Raw genomic sequence first — 12,543 nt, 5'->3', positions numbered from 1 at the left:
CAAGTTATACAGTAGACGTCACAGCTCCTAATTATATGAATCCTGAACACCTATGCTGAATAGTGTCGACCTGCACTGTCCAATACAAGAGCCACATGTGGCTACTGAGCCCATGAAATGTGGCCAGTGCAAATTGAGATGTGCTCCATGTAACCCACACACTTGATTCTGAAGATTTAATACAGAAAAAAATGTAAAAGAGCTCATCAATATTTTTATATAGATGACACTTGAAGTGATAATATTTTGGACATCTATTACGTAAAATAGATTCTTAATTTTTAATAATAATAGTTAATTATTAATTTCATGTTTCTTTTTCCTTTCTAAAAGTACACGTGAGACTCACATTCTATATCCCCTGCCCAGCGCTGCTCTGACCTTCCACCCACCCTGCCTCCATGTCACCCTGCCCCCTTCTTGTCATTTCCATAAGTGGACCCTCTGTGCTGACCAAGAGAACTCCCCGTAGCAGTGGGGATCCAGGGCCAAACCCCAGCTGGGTTCGGACTCTGCTCTGGCTCTATCTGTGTGACTGTGGGCACATCACTCAGCTCTCCCAAGCCTCACTTTGCTACTCTGGAAAATGGGGCAATAAAACACCACCTTCACAGAGCCGTGGTGAGGATGCCCTGGGGCAACAGGGATCCCATGTCTGCACCGCCTGGTGGAGTCAAGGTCAGTGACCATGCTCTAAACATCACAACTCGCTTCTCCTTTGCAAGCTTACTTTATTCCCTGCCTTTTAACTTCACACTTGGTGTCTAGCTTGGTCCTTCCAACACCAGGGGTTGGGCAGTTCCTGTGCTGTGTCCCCCAGCTCCCAGGGGGCACTTCCCACACTCAGAGCACCGCAGTGCCTGACTGCGGCTGCCCTCCCACCCCCATCCCTGCCTATCTAGAGCCAGGACACGCCATGGTGCAGGCCCAACGCACCAACCTTCGGGAAGCATTTTTTGGTCTTCCTCTGGCATGGTCTAGATCCCTTTTCGATTGTATGATTCTTAGGAGGTGGACTATTTTATTTACAATCTATCTTGTTCCGTAAAAGGATTTAAAGTGATCCACAAGGATACAGGTGATATAACAAGGTTTTTTAAAAATTCCGAAGTAGATGCAAATTAAACAATAGAGATGAGGCTAAAGGGAAACAAGGGCAAGAACGGGAAGAGGAGCTAAGAACGTGGCAGCCCACCCAGGAGGTCACAGGATCCTGCACCCGTGCCGGAGCTGGGGCACACGCACACCTCCAAGCTGGATGAATGACATCCAACTCAGACAACTACTCCTCATGCTGAGTCGACCCCAAGTCTTGATAAGACCCAAATCTTGATAAGATAACAAGCTTGCCCAACAGCTGACCTACAGCAGGCATGGGGATGGTCTCTGTCATGGCCCCGAATGCAGCACATCAGAGCCCCCTAGGGACCACTCCCTCCATCACTGCACAGCCTAGGACCCTGGCTCACTGTCACACCAGCCTGGTTCAAGCAGGTGGCACTGATGAATGTGCCATTTTTGTTGGCCTGTGCATTCACCCCCTTTCTAGAACCCATGGCCTGTGTGTTCATCCCCTTTCTAGAACGCATGGCCTGTGCATTCACTCCCTTTCTAGAACCCATGGCCTGTGTGTTCATCCCCCTTCTAGATCCCATGGCCTGTGTGTTCATCCCCCTTCTAGATCCCATGGCCTGTGTGTTCACCCCCTTTCTAGAACCCATGGCCTGTGTGTTCACCCCCTTTCTAGAACCCATGGCCTGTGCGTTCATCCCCTTTCTAGATCCCATGGCCTGTGCATTCACCCCCTTTCTAGAGCCCATGGCCTGTGCGTTCATCCCCTTTCTAGATCCCATGGGCTGTGCATTCACCCCCTTTCTAGATCCCATGACCTGTGCTTTCACCCCCCTTATAGATTCAGTAGCATGTACACTCACTCCCTTTCTAGATTTCAGCTCCTGAAGGCCTGACCCGAGGCTTCCCCACAGTGCCTTGCACTGAAAGATCAGCTTGCCCTTCTAGTCTCTTCCTGGCGCTTGCCTCTCTGTGACTCAGAATGCCCCTCCTCTGCTGCAGTCCTGAACCTTCCAAGTCTGGGTCAAATCTGACCTCAGACAGGTCTCTCCCTGCTCGGCACTCCCTGCGTTCTCCTGCATGAATTTCCACCTGTGGATGTCTATCCCAAGGACGTTGCGTTCAGAGTGAATGCTATTAGCTATTTGGAGTGGAAGGGGCTATAGTTTCCTTTACATGTTGTCAATACAACTAGTTGAGCAAAGAATACTTGAGGCAGGCCACTAATGGCTGGGATCAAACAGGCAGACAGGCAAGCTCTGAAGTGTTCTGGCTTTTCCATTACATGTGCAGTTGCTTTTCTAATCTCTAGATATGTCCAGTGTCTTAACAGTCCCTATGCGATCCACATTCCCATCTCTCTTTCAGGACAGTGCTCTCATTTAATAGGTGATCAATAAATTTTGATTGAGAAATGTGTTTCCAGGTTGCCTCAATTTAATAAAGAAAATTCAACACGATTTAACGCTTAACGTTTGCAAAGAAAAACTTATATGCGTGCAAAACATAGTTACAAATGCGATCTTAAAATTAAAACAGATATAACCCCTTCTCTGCCTCCCAGGAGTTTACTGAGGGTTCTACATACTTAGGGGACGATTCTTCTGGACTTACCTCCAGTTTTACAATTTGGGAATAAAGTACGTAGGAGAAACTGGTCTTGTGGGATGTTCTGTTTAATCATCTATATTTATAAGCCTTAGAAAACTGCAAAAATCCATCAAATTTTCTCATGAGATGGGATTAGAAGCCATTTCGGACCTGATACTACTTCAGCTGTAAAACCCTCTCCCTTTGACCCTGCAAGCAACCATCTCTTTCTCTGCTTTAATGGCACGGTTTGGGGTGGGGTTTCAGAACTTAAATCCTGGTAATATGCTGACCTAACACCCCTTCTCCAGAAAAGACTCTCAGTATTCCCTGGATTTGAACTTCATTGTCATTATTTCTATTTTAAAACTCTGTAGAGAAGTAAATGTTCCTGCCAGGGTCAAACAGACTAGAAAGTACTTTGCACTACTGAAGAGGCAAATTTTTTCCTCCACTTTCGCTTATTCTGTCATCTTGCTACTGTAACTTGCACTCCAGAAAGCGCCAGGCTTGCACAAGGCACGTTTAAATTTTGAGCAATTATAGACCCAGATCTGTAAATCCGGCAGCAGGCCCACATCAGCTTCGGGAGGTTGGATATGATTTTAATGAGATTCCATTCTTCTTAAAATGCGATCTTCTTAAAATGTCCCTAAGACGCCAATTGGCGTCTTGTTTCCCAATAAAAAGAAATCTCGATTTTCTGATATATTTAATTTCAAGTTTTATGTTGAGATGGCAAGTGTGCATGGTTTGTGTTTCCAAACATTTCATTTTACTAGCACACACTTCAGCTATTATTTATATTCAGCTTGGTTCTTTGTACGTCCCATGGAAGAATCCTGAAACCGTCCTTGTTCACTCCTGGGGTCCCAAGGTGCCACCGTGATCACCTCCCTCCCGCCAGCCTCCTCAAAACAGCTTCTTTCAACCTCTACTCAAAAGCCTGAGCTCTTCATTCTCTCCAGCACACGCAGAATTCCAAGCACCAGTAGCACAGAGAGGAGGGAACACTGCTTTTCCATTGCCTGTTCCAATCAATTGATTATATTAAGGCAACGGGTCGTTAACACACATAGTAAGATCTTGGGTTTCTCCTGTTGTTCAGAAGAGCACAGAGCCTGACGCCCAGCTTAGCTCAGACAGAAAGGTGCACGGCACCAGTTAATCCATTTCCGCGATGCTGCTTATGACTTTTCGCAAACGAATCCTTCCTCAAGGTGGTGACACAAACCTCCCTGCCTAGAGCACCGAAAAACTTGCACACGCATCTCTCTTTTACTTTGCAACTTAACTACTTTCGTAGAGCCCCGAGGATCCATAACCCACATTTCCACTCCCTCACGGAGGAAACGAATCTCCCCACCAAGAACAGAGAATCACTCAGTGGAAATATGACCAAACGAGTACATTACCGCTCAAAGCTGGGCCCCTTCATTCCCCTGTACTCAAACTAAGGGGCAAACACTCTTCTTCACTTTGAAATGAAGGTTTGGAGACCTCAGCCAAACCCTTAATCAAGTGAAAGTAAGGGTTTCCTGTTTTTGAAAAATCACCGTAGATGTGCCTGTTTTTTTCTTTTTCTTTTTTTTTAACCATTCTTTAGGTTTTATTTTTCATTTATTTATTATTTTTTACAATATATGTTTTTCTTCCTATCCATTGCAGGCATGTTTTTCTCCCCCAGAGTAGGTTTTCCTGGGGGAATAATTATTAAAATAATAGTAGCACTAAAAGGAATCCGATATGAGACACTAACGTGTGAAAATCTCATTCCCACTGAAACAGTTCAAAATTAGGTGGTATGTTTTAACTACAGATCTAGGTTTTCAAATCCCTGAGACATGCTAACAGTTTGTTCTAGATCAGATCTCCCGTCTAATTCTCTAGGGTTGTGATTTTCAAAAGTGATAAATTAATTCAAAAGGCCTATTGTACACACTTTAAGGATATTGTAGGCTTCAGCCACAGCCATTCTGAAACGGGAAAAAGTCTCAGAACTTTGCTCCTGCTTCTGACCAGGCGCTGAGTCAAGGTAACTGAACCCCTTACTTTCATTGTTAAATTACTGCTTCTCACACGCAATCAGGGTCTTCCAGATTATGACAGGCCACTGTCAAAATAGAAGAACTTAAAAGTTACTTTAAATCTAAAACGCAGACCCAGTGCTCCATTTTTAGATGCACCCTTTAATTACTTGGTGGTGTCTACATCTTACTTATGCTTAAATTTAGCAAAGTAATTTTAGATCACTCGCCTTCAGATCACTTCACTACCTTCACTAGATCTGCAATGTTACAAACATAGAGCACCGAATCCTCTCTCTTCTAAGTACTAAAATGTTTAAAATAAAAGGTAAAAAAGTTAAAAGGGCAACATTTCCCCCTGGCTATTTTGAAAAACTGGTGCGAATGAGAGCCCAGCCATCGGAGACTTCTGTTTTTTTAATCTACAGAATAACTGCTTTGAATCTATCAATGTGAGAAGGTGTATACTGACAATGTACAGATAATTACCTGTTCCTAAGCCACGTGAGGGTGCAAACAAGCACCAAGGAAGATGCCATCGTGACATCAACAATACAGGGGCAGCTAGGAGACCTCCTGTGTGAGTGTCACCAACTACGGCAGGGACTTTCAAAGTCCCCCCCCAGAACTCACACTGCTACCACCACGTATCAAAATTTTCTGAAATTGTGTCCAAAATATTTGAATCCCTCTGTTGCGTCAGCTTGTTTTTCTTACAAATGCAACTCAAAAGGTTTGAAGAGTTCCAAATTCAAGGTGCAGATCATAAACAAAGCCTGTGTTTTGAAGGACGATATACCCTGGGAATGCCCAAGTATCCTTACACGTTGGAGAAAGAAAATGGAACCCCTTTGGCATTCTCCTCCTCACTGGAAAAGCTTGTCCAGGAAGCAAAGGGTGATCAAGCCAGGAGGTGACAAAGAGACCTGCATTTAGAGAGATCGACCCCCAGCTTAAACGGAGCACTGACTTGCAGCATCACAAAGCCGGGATTCTGCTTATAATGACTTCCTTCTGATCTAAGTTACCTGGACCACTTCTTGCTTCCCAGGCTCCAGTAGTCTCACTAGAAGCGGGTGTCTCTCTGTCGACACCTCCTGAATGAAGTTCCATGAAAGAGTGAGTGGCACCGACATTTATTCAACACGACACTGTCTCCCCACCCTCCATATCATATGACTGATGCTGACCTGCTCTGGTTTTTCACTGGGGAATAGCAAAAGATCTCAGGAACATTAGCTCCTCTGTCTTGTGAAGAACTAAATCCCCCTTTTATTATTTTTGTTGTTGTTGTTTAAGGACAGGTAACAAGGAAAGACCAGAGCTAATATTAATTTTAGAAAAAAAAGTTGAAAATTTCCTATTACCTACTTACAAAATATATATTCCATATACGCACAATATATAAAATTTTAGAATAGTACATAAGTTGAAAATCAAGGTTGACATCTTTCAAAGAGGCTTTACTTTTTACTTATATATCCGGCACTCCACTGGGATCTCAGCCCTTACCACAAATAAAATAGCTGATTTTATGAGATGAGAAACTCAAGAATTTTCTTTAATACCAAAACAAAACCGAGGACTTCCCTGGTGGTGCAGTGGTTAAGAATCTGCCTGCCAATGCGGAGGACATGGGTTTGAGCCCTGGTCCGGGAAGATCCCACATGCTGCACAGCAACTGAGCCCGTGCGCCACAACTACTGAGCCTGAGCTCTAGAGCCCGTGAGCCACAACTACTGAGCCCATGCACTGCAACTACTGAAGCCCACATGCCTAGAGCCCGTGCTCCGCAATGAGAAGCCACCGCAATGAGTAGCCCGCACACAGCCATGAAGACCCAGCACAGCCAAAAAATAAATAAATTTTAAATAAATAAATAAAAATTAAAATGAAGTTGCTTTTACAAAAAAAGAACAAGAAGTGGAGGAGGCAATGGTTATAAACACGTGTACATGCAGTCCCATTACATAATCCAATGGTAAACAAGAATTCTCAAAAATTTACCTAAAGAAGGCGCATCAGAGTAAATCACCAAGAACTCATCATGAGAGAATAGATACATGGAAAATAATATATCACAACGCTACCCCAAATATTTAAAAATAACATGAAGGAATTACAAAGTGTTAGAAAAGAGAAGAAACCAAAATTTTAAGTGTACCTGGAATTATATATTCTTAAATAACTCAAAAAGATATAATACCTATTTGCTGGCTTAGTGTAATTTCCAAAAGTCACTGAGTCAAATCGAAGCTGGGGTTACCAGACCGCAAACTGTATTTGTGATATGTGTAGAACTCATAATGCCTTTCTTCAGAATTAGAAAACTTTGCATAGTAGCCACAAATTTGCACAGCTCATCCGGTTTCCACTAGAATCGTACTTTCAATGGTATAATTAGCTCATTCATAATTTGACACATAGTGAGTTAATTTATCTGGTTGGATTTTTATGTAACTTCTATTGCCTGGTCTTCCCACTGATGAAGCCAGTGCAAGCTGCTGCCAGCGAAGCAAGGGTTAAACCCAGGAATGTGACAGTTCTCCTGGTGATAAGGTGACGGGTAGCTGAGGCCAGGTCAAGGGCTCTAAGCTATTTGGAGAGAATTGAAAATACTCAAAAATAATCTCAATGGTAAATAAACTCTATGCCCTATGTATGTCACCAGGGGAAAACTAAAAAATTTTTTAAATCACATTGAAAGTTTTCTGAACTACAGAAGCTCCAGAAACATGCACAGTGGGAAATCCGTGGCACATATGAATATGTTCTTTGGAAAGATAACGAAATTATCCCAACGAATAAATAAACAACTCTATGTATTAAGTTCACATCGGCATTAAAATTGTTTATCCATTTTATTGGGCAGTTTAGTCTGCTATTGGTAATAGCATCTAACTGCTTTAAAATGTTAAAAATAATTCTATGCAGTACCTTTTGTAAAGCCTCTATACAATATACAATAGCGATACATAGATGTTGGATTTCAGGTAGAAACCAAGAAGGCTAGCTGATATACATACATATATATATATATATATATATATATATATGTAATTTTTAAACATGCCAAGTTTCCCAATTAAAGTGGTAAACGGGAAGCATATAAACATAACAGCTGCAAGCTGAGGTGTCAGAAGGTGAAAAGACAGAGACAGAAGTGCAGAGAAGAGACTAAGCCCAGGTTTAGGAACGCGCGGTGAGAGTGCCGTCGAAGGGCGACTCCACGCACAGAAGGACCGACCCGGCAGTGACAGCCAAGCCCACACCTCGTCTCGACTTTCAGCCAAGCGTGGGCTTTAATTCGAGCCTTATTTCTATTCCAGACAACAACAAATAACCTCTTTCTCGGTGTCCCAGACGAGGCCCCCGCGGTCAGCTTTCCCGGCCCTCGCCTATTGCGGGGGTCTCCACTCCTCTCCCTCCGTCCCGGGCGCGCGCGCCTTCCGAGGACCCGGGCAACGATGAGCCGTGCCTCCCGGCGTCCCACACCCCACCTGTCCCGGCGCCGTCGGAAGAGCCGGGTCAGCCCGCTGCCACCGTCCCCGCCGCCGCCTCCAGCGAAGGAGCCGGGCAGAGCGCGCGGGCCACGGGACTTACCGAGAGGCGAGCGCCGCCGTCGGGGGAGGGCGTGTCCCGCACGTGGGTGTCCGCGCGTGTCCGCGCCCGCGTGTGCCCGCGCGCGTGCCTGGCCGTGGGCGCCGAGCCGGGCGGCACTGAGTCCCTGGGCGCCGACGGGCTCAGCCCATGGTGTGGGCGCCGGCCTCCGGGAGGCTCTGGCTCCCGCCAATCGCCGAGCAGGGCTGCCGCCCCGACGCGCTGCTCGAGATCCGGGAGTGCACGCCGGGGGCGGGGCGGGGCGCGGGGGCGTGAGTGGCCCGGGGCGCGGGGGTGCGCGCGCGCGCGCGTCCAAGTGCGCGTGGGTATGCGGGCGCGCGTGGCCGTGAGCGCGCCCTCGGGCCGGGGAGCGCGGGCGGCGGGGGCAGGTCTGGACCCCGCTTGGCTTTAGGAAGCATCTGGCGGCTCGGAGGAGGAAGAGGAGGAGAAGCGGAGCCTGGGACGGAGTAAGCCAGAGTCCAGGCCCCGGCGGCGCGGGAGAGAAACCCAGGAGGGGAGAGGAGCGAGGACCGGAGAACAGGCGAGGGGAGGGGAGGGCCCGGGAGGTGGGGGACGCCGCGGAGGTGCTTGCTCCTCGGAACTTGGTGAGAAGTAACTTTTTACCCAACCTCGGCCGTTACACACATTACAAATAATAAAAGTTAAAACTGGTTGTTTCGGGAGAAGTTTAAAATGACCATCGACTGCCTGGGATGCTGATCAGAATTAAGACGACGTTGCCCTCAGCGTAATGAAGAGACGCGGTGCCAGGCGCCACCGGCTTTAGTAAGACCTGGAGTCACTGCCCGCGCGTCCCGAGAGCGTTGGGACCCGGTGGAGGAGCCTGAGGAGCAGCGGTGTGCGGTCGCGAGGATGCCAAGATGTCCAGGGGTCTGATGGACAGACGCGGTGACGGCGGCCCTCCTGAGAACAGTGTCTGCAAGATACAGCCTCCAAAAGGGGGAGCCGCGAGGTCTGGCTCATCGGCCCGGGGGCACTGCGAAGCCCCTCCAGATGTTTTAGTTTATAAGTGATTTCTGACATCAAAATCGCGCTTACCTGACTGCTGCTTCTCTTCACTCATGTCCCGCGGGGACCGTCCCTGCCTGATCGCTAGGAACCCAACCTAGAGCGTCCTCTTGCAGACTCTCCCCTTTCCGACCAAGTGAAAACTACTCGTGTCCCTCCCTCTCCAAACTTTAACAGCCAAGAATTTCAGCAAACAGCCAGAAAGAAAACTAAGCCCCCCCCACCGCCTGCCACCCCAAGGGAAGGGAGGGAATAAGCACTTCTTTAATTTGAAAAATAATAATTAAAACTCCCTCAACGTTTAAGGCCGGGCAACATAATCTATTAATTGGTCGCTATTAACATGCAGTTTTATTGACCATAGCACACAGAAGTCTGATTGTGAAGGAGTGTTTTCAATGAAAGTGGAGTTATTTTAGCTGCAGACGTGTTTACATTTCTGTGGTTTAGTCTATAACTTTCTCTTTTTCTTGCTTCAGAATTCTGCTCCATGAAGCAAAGCCCTTAGCTCCCAGACATTCCAAAAAGTCTGCCAAAATAATAGAAAAAAAAAAAGAGAGGGAAGAAAAAACACACAGAGACCCCCAAGTCTGGGTCAGGCTCAGGGTTGTAAGTGGGCATCACCAGTAGGCCCCCTCTCCACACAATTTCCAGTTTAAAGAAAAAAAAAAAAAAAGCCCTTCAGGCCTCCATTTCCTGTTTGCTGAGGAAAAAATAGGATGGGTCTAAGCAGCTGAGTTTAGAAACCGCCTTCTCCAGGACCTATAGATTCCAAGAAGTTCTTTAACCCTAGAGATGCCAAAATGAAATCATGGATATGAAAACCTACCATTCCACACTCTCCAAGGAAGTACCTCTCTTTTAAGTGGACAACCTTCACAAACTACAAATGCGTTCCTAGGAAATTTCTTGAACAAACAGGCACACCATGGTAGATGGGGTGCAAGCCCACCTCTCCATAGGTGGCCAGGAGAAGATACCAATAAAAATAAGTATGGAAAACAGATTAAGTTTGTGAGAGGCATGCAACCCTTTTCTTTCTGAGGATGTGGTACAAAAAAGCAGAATGCATATTAAAAAGTGCATATTTAGTACTAGGGTTATGTCAGTTTTCACAACCTGTACTAGAATCAAAATTGGCAGAATTGGTTCACTCCTTTGAATTGCTCGCTAGTATCACAGAAGTCACGGTATTGCCATTCACACGATCTTAAAAAATATTCAACCTGCCTCCCCCCTAAACTATCAATTGCATATTTCGGTTCCTATTCTTTAGAACTATTCTCCAAAGATTCCAGATCCAAGAAACCTCACTGTATTTTGAAATCTTCCTCTTAGCCACTCATGTCCAAACCTCACCACAGAGAGCCTTTGTCATTTAGGGGAGTGCTTTAAAGTGAATAGATTCTCAACCTGACCGATGAGATCCGCAGTCCACGGCAATGACTCTGCTTTGCAATACATTACCCTAGCAAAGGTCCTTCAACGTCATCACTTGTACCGAATACTCTAATAATATAATGTGTGCTAACTGACAAAGGAGCTTGCTTTATGAATTAAGAACTGTACTTTCATAGTAGAACATGATTTCAACCACCCATTACCACTGTTGAGAACAGAAAAAATGAGTTCAGAAAAACCACAATATTTGAAACAATGTCATCTGCGGCTCGTCCTTGCTACTCTCTCCCATTCCCCCAAATATACCACACAGAGAGAGGAGGGGCGGGGGGGAGGAGAGGAGAACGGAGAGAGAGAATTGCATAAAAGACAAAAGCACATACTAAGCCCACTCTCAAAGCTGAGGTTATTAATGTTGAAAAATCTTAGAACCCAGAATCCCAGAGTTTCACAAAGTTAGGACACCATCTCCTCCAACTGATTGTATCTTGCAGTTGCAGTTAGGAAGTTCTTTCTATTGTCTAATCTAATCCCCAGCTTCTACCACAGCATTCCTTTGAGTCTGGTCCATAATCAAGGTCAAGTAGTGGGAAGTCAATTTCAACTAATTAAATCAATTGAGTTAATTTGAGAGGCCAGCAGAACACAAGTAATGGAGATACATTCACCATCTATCTGTGCTGCAAGACAGGAAATACAGTCATTCTAAGTTCATAAAATACAATTTAAGGGCTTCCCTGGTGGCGCGGTGGTTGGGAGTCTGCCTGCCGATGCAGGGGACACGGGTTCGTGCCCCGGTCCGGGAAGATCCCACATGCCGTGGAGCGGCTGGGCCCGTGAGCCATGGCCGCTGAGCCTGCGCGTCCGGAGCCTGTGCTCCGCAACGGGAGAGGCCACAACAGTGAGAGGCCCGCGTACCGCAAAAAAAAAAAAAAAAAAAAAATACATTTAAAAGGAAGGATTTTATAAAAACACCGCTTGACACGTTCCACAAGAATTAGTATTTTTAAGTATTTCATACATGAGATAATCTTTCTATGTCAAGTTTTGTGGTCGACTTAATTCTTTTTAAAATCCCTTTTATCCAAAAGATGTTTTGGATTAATTTAAGTATTTGTTACTGGAGAATGTCAAGCTCTTGTTCAATGAAATGTCCTGAATTGGGTTGTCACACCTGTTAAATATAAGCCTCCTTTTCTTTTGATATTCTGAGAAGGGCCTTAAAAGGTTTACATCCTTCAATATGGAGATTTAATTGCTTTACCTATAATAAAAAATAGTCCCTATAAAATTCAGATTGTGGATATTTCAAAGCTGAAAGAACTATTGGATTGGGATGTAAAGGTTGCAGTTCAAAAAGCCTTCCACGTTTAATATCACGTGCGTGGAGTTATGAGTTATAAACTCCTGGTTATCATTTTGTAAGGTCTGGCCTTTGTAGTCCTTGCAGGGAGTGTCTTTGAGCTTACTTTATGGCTTAGCAGTTCTGTGTGTGCACGTGTTAAATATGGAAAGGGGAGCGCATCCCCCTGCAGTAAAGGCTCTCAAGGGAGGAAGTCTCAGATTCCATTTTAAATGAGGTACTGGAGTGAGGTTCGCCACACTGACGCTTTTCACATCTTGGGTGAGCTCAGACCTGGCGAGAAGGACAGCCCTGGTTTGAGAAAGGAGACAGTATGTGTGCTTCGGCCACTGGCCATTTCCCACTGTTCAAGCCCTGAGCATCTTCAGTGTTTCTCGGGGCATCCAGAGGCCACCCCCAGCCCCTCCCCCCCCCCCCCCCCCCCCGCCACAGCCTCCACTCAATCAATTGGGACCTTCTTTT

General features: G+C 45.8%; 1 protein-coding gene across 3 annotated transcripts in view; it reads right to left on the bottom strand.

The window, feature by feature from the left end:
* The window catches only part of ERG (ETS transcription factor ERG), a 276,764-nt gene extending 268,450 nt beyond the window's left edge, over nucleotides 1–8,314 (bottom strand). For 2 of the 3 annotated variants that reach the window (XM_060010298.1, XM_060010302.1), the window contains exon 1: nucleotides 8,292–8,314. The gene's annotated coding sequence lies outside the window, so the exon portion shown is untranslated. Of the gene's footprint in view, nucleotides 1–8,032; nucleotides 8,056–8,291 lie in introns of those variants that run through there. The other variant, XM_060010300.1, reaches the window with a different exon arrangement.
* Nucleotides 8,315–12,543: the final 4,229 nt, after the last annotated feature.

Source organism: Delphinus delphis, chromosome 4, assembly GCF_949987515.2.
Source record: "Delphinus delphis chromosome 4, mDelDel1.2, whole genome shotgun sequence".
In the NCBI taxonomy this organism is placed as follows: domain Eukaryota; kingdom Metazoa; phylum Chordata; class Mammalia; order Artiodactyla; family Delphinidae; genus Delphinus; species Delphinus delphis.
This window is presented reverse-complemented; position numbering and strand designations above follow the sequence as displayed.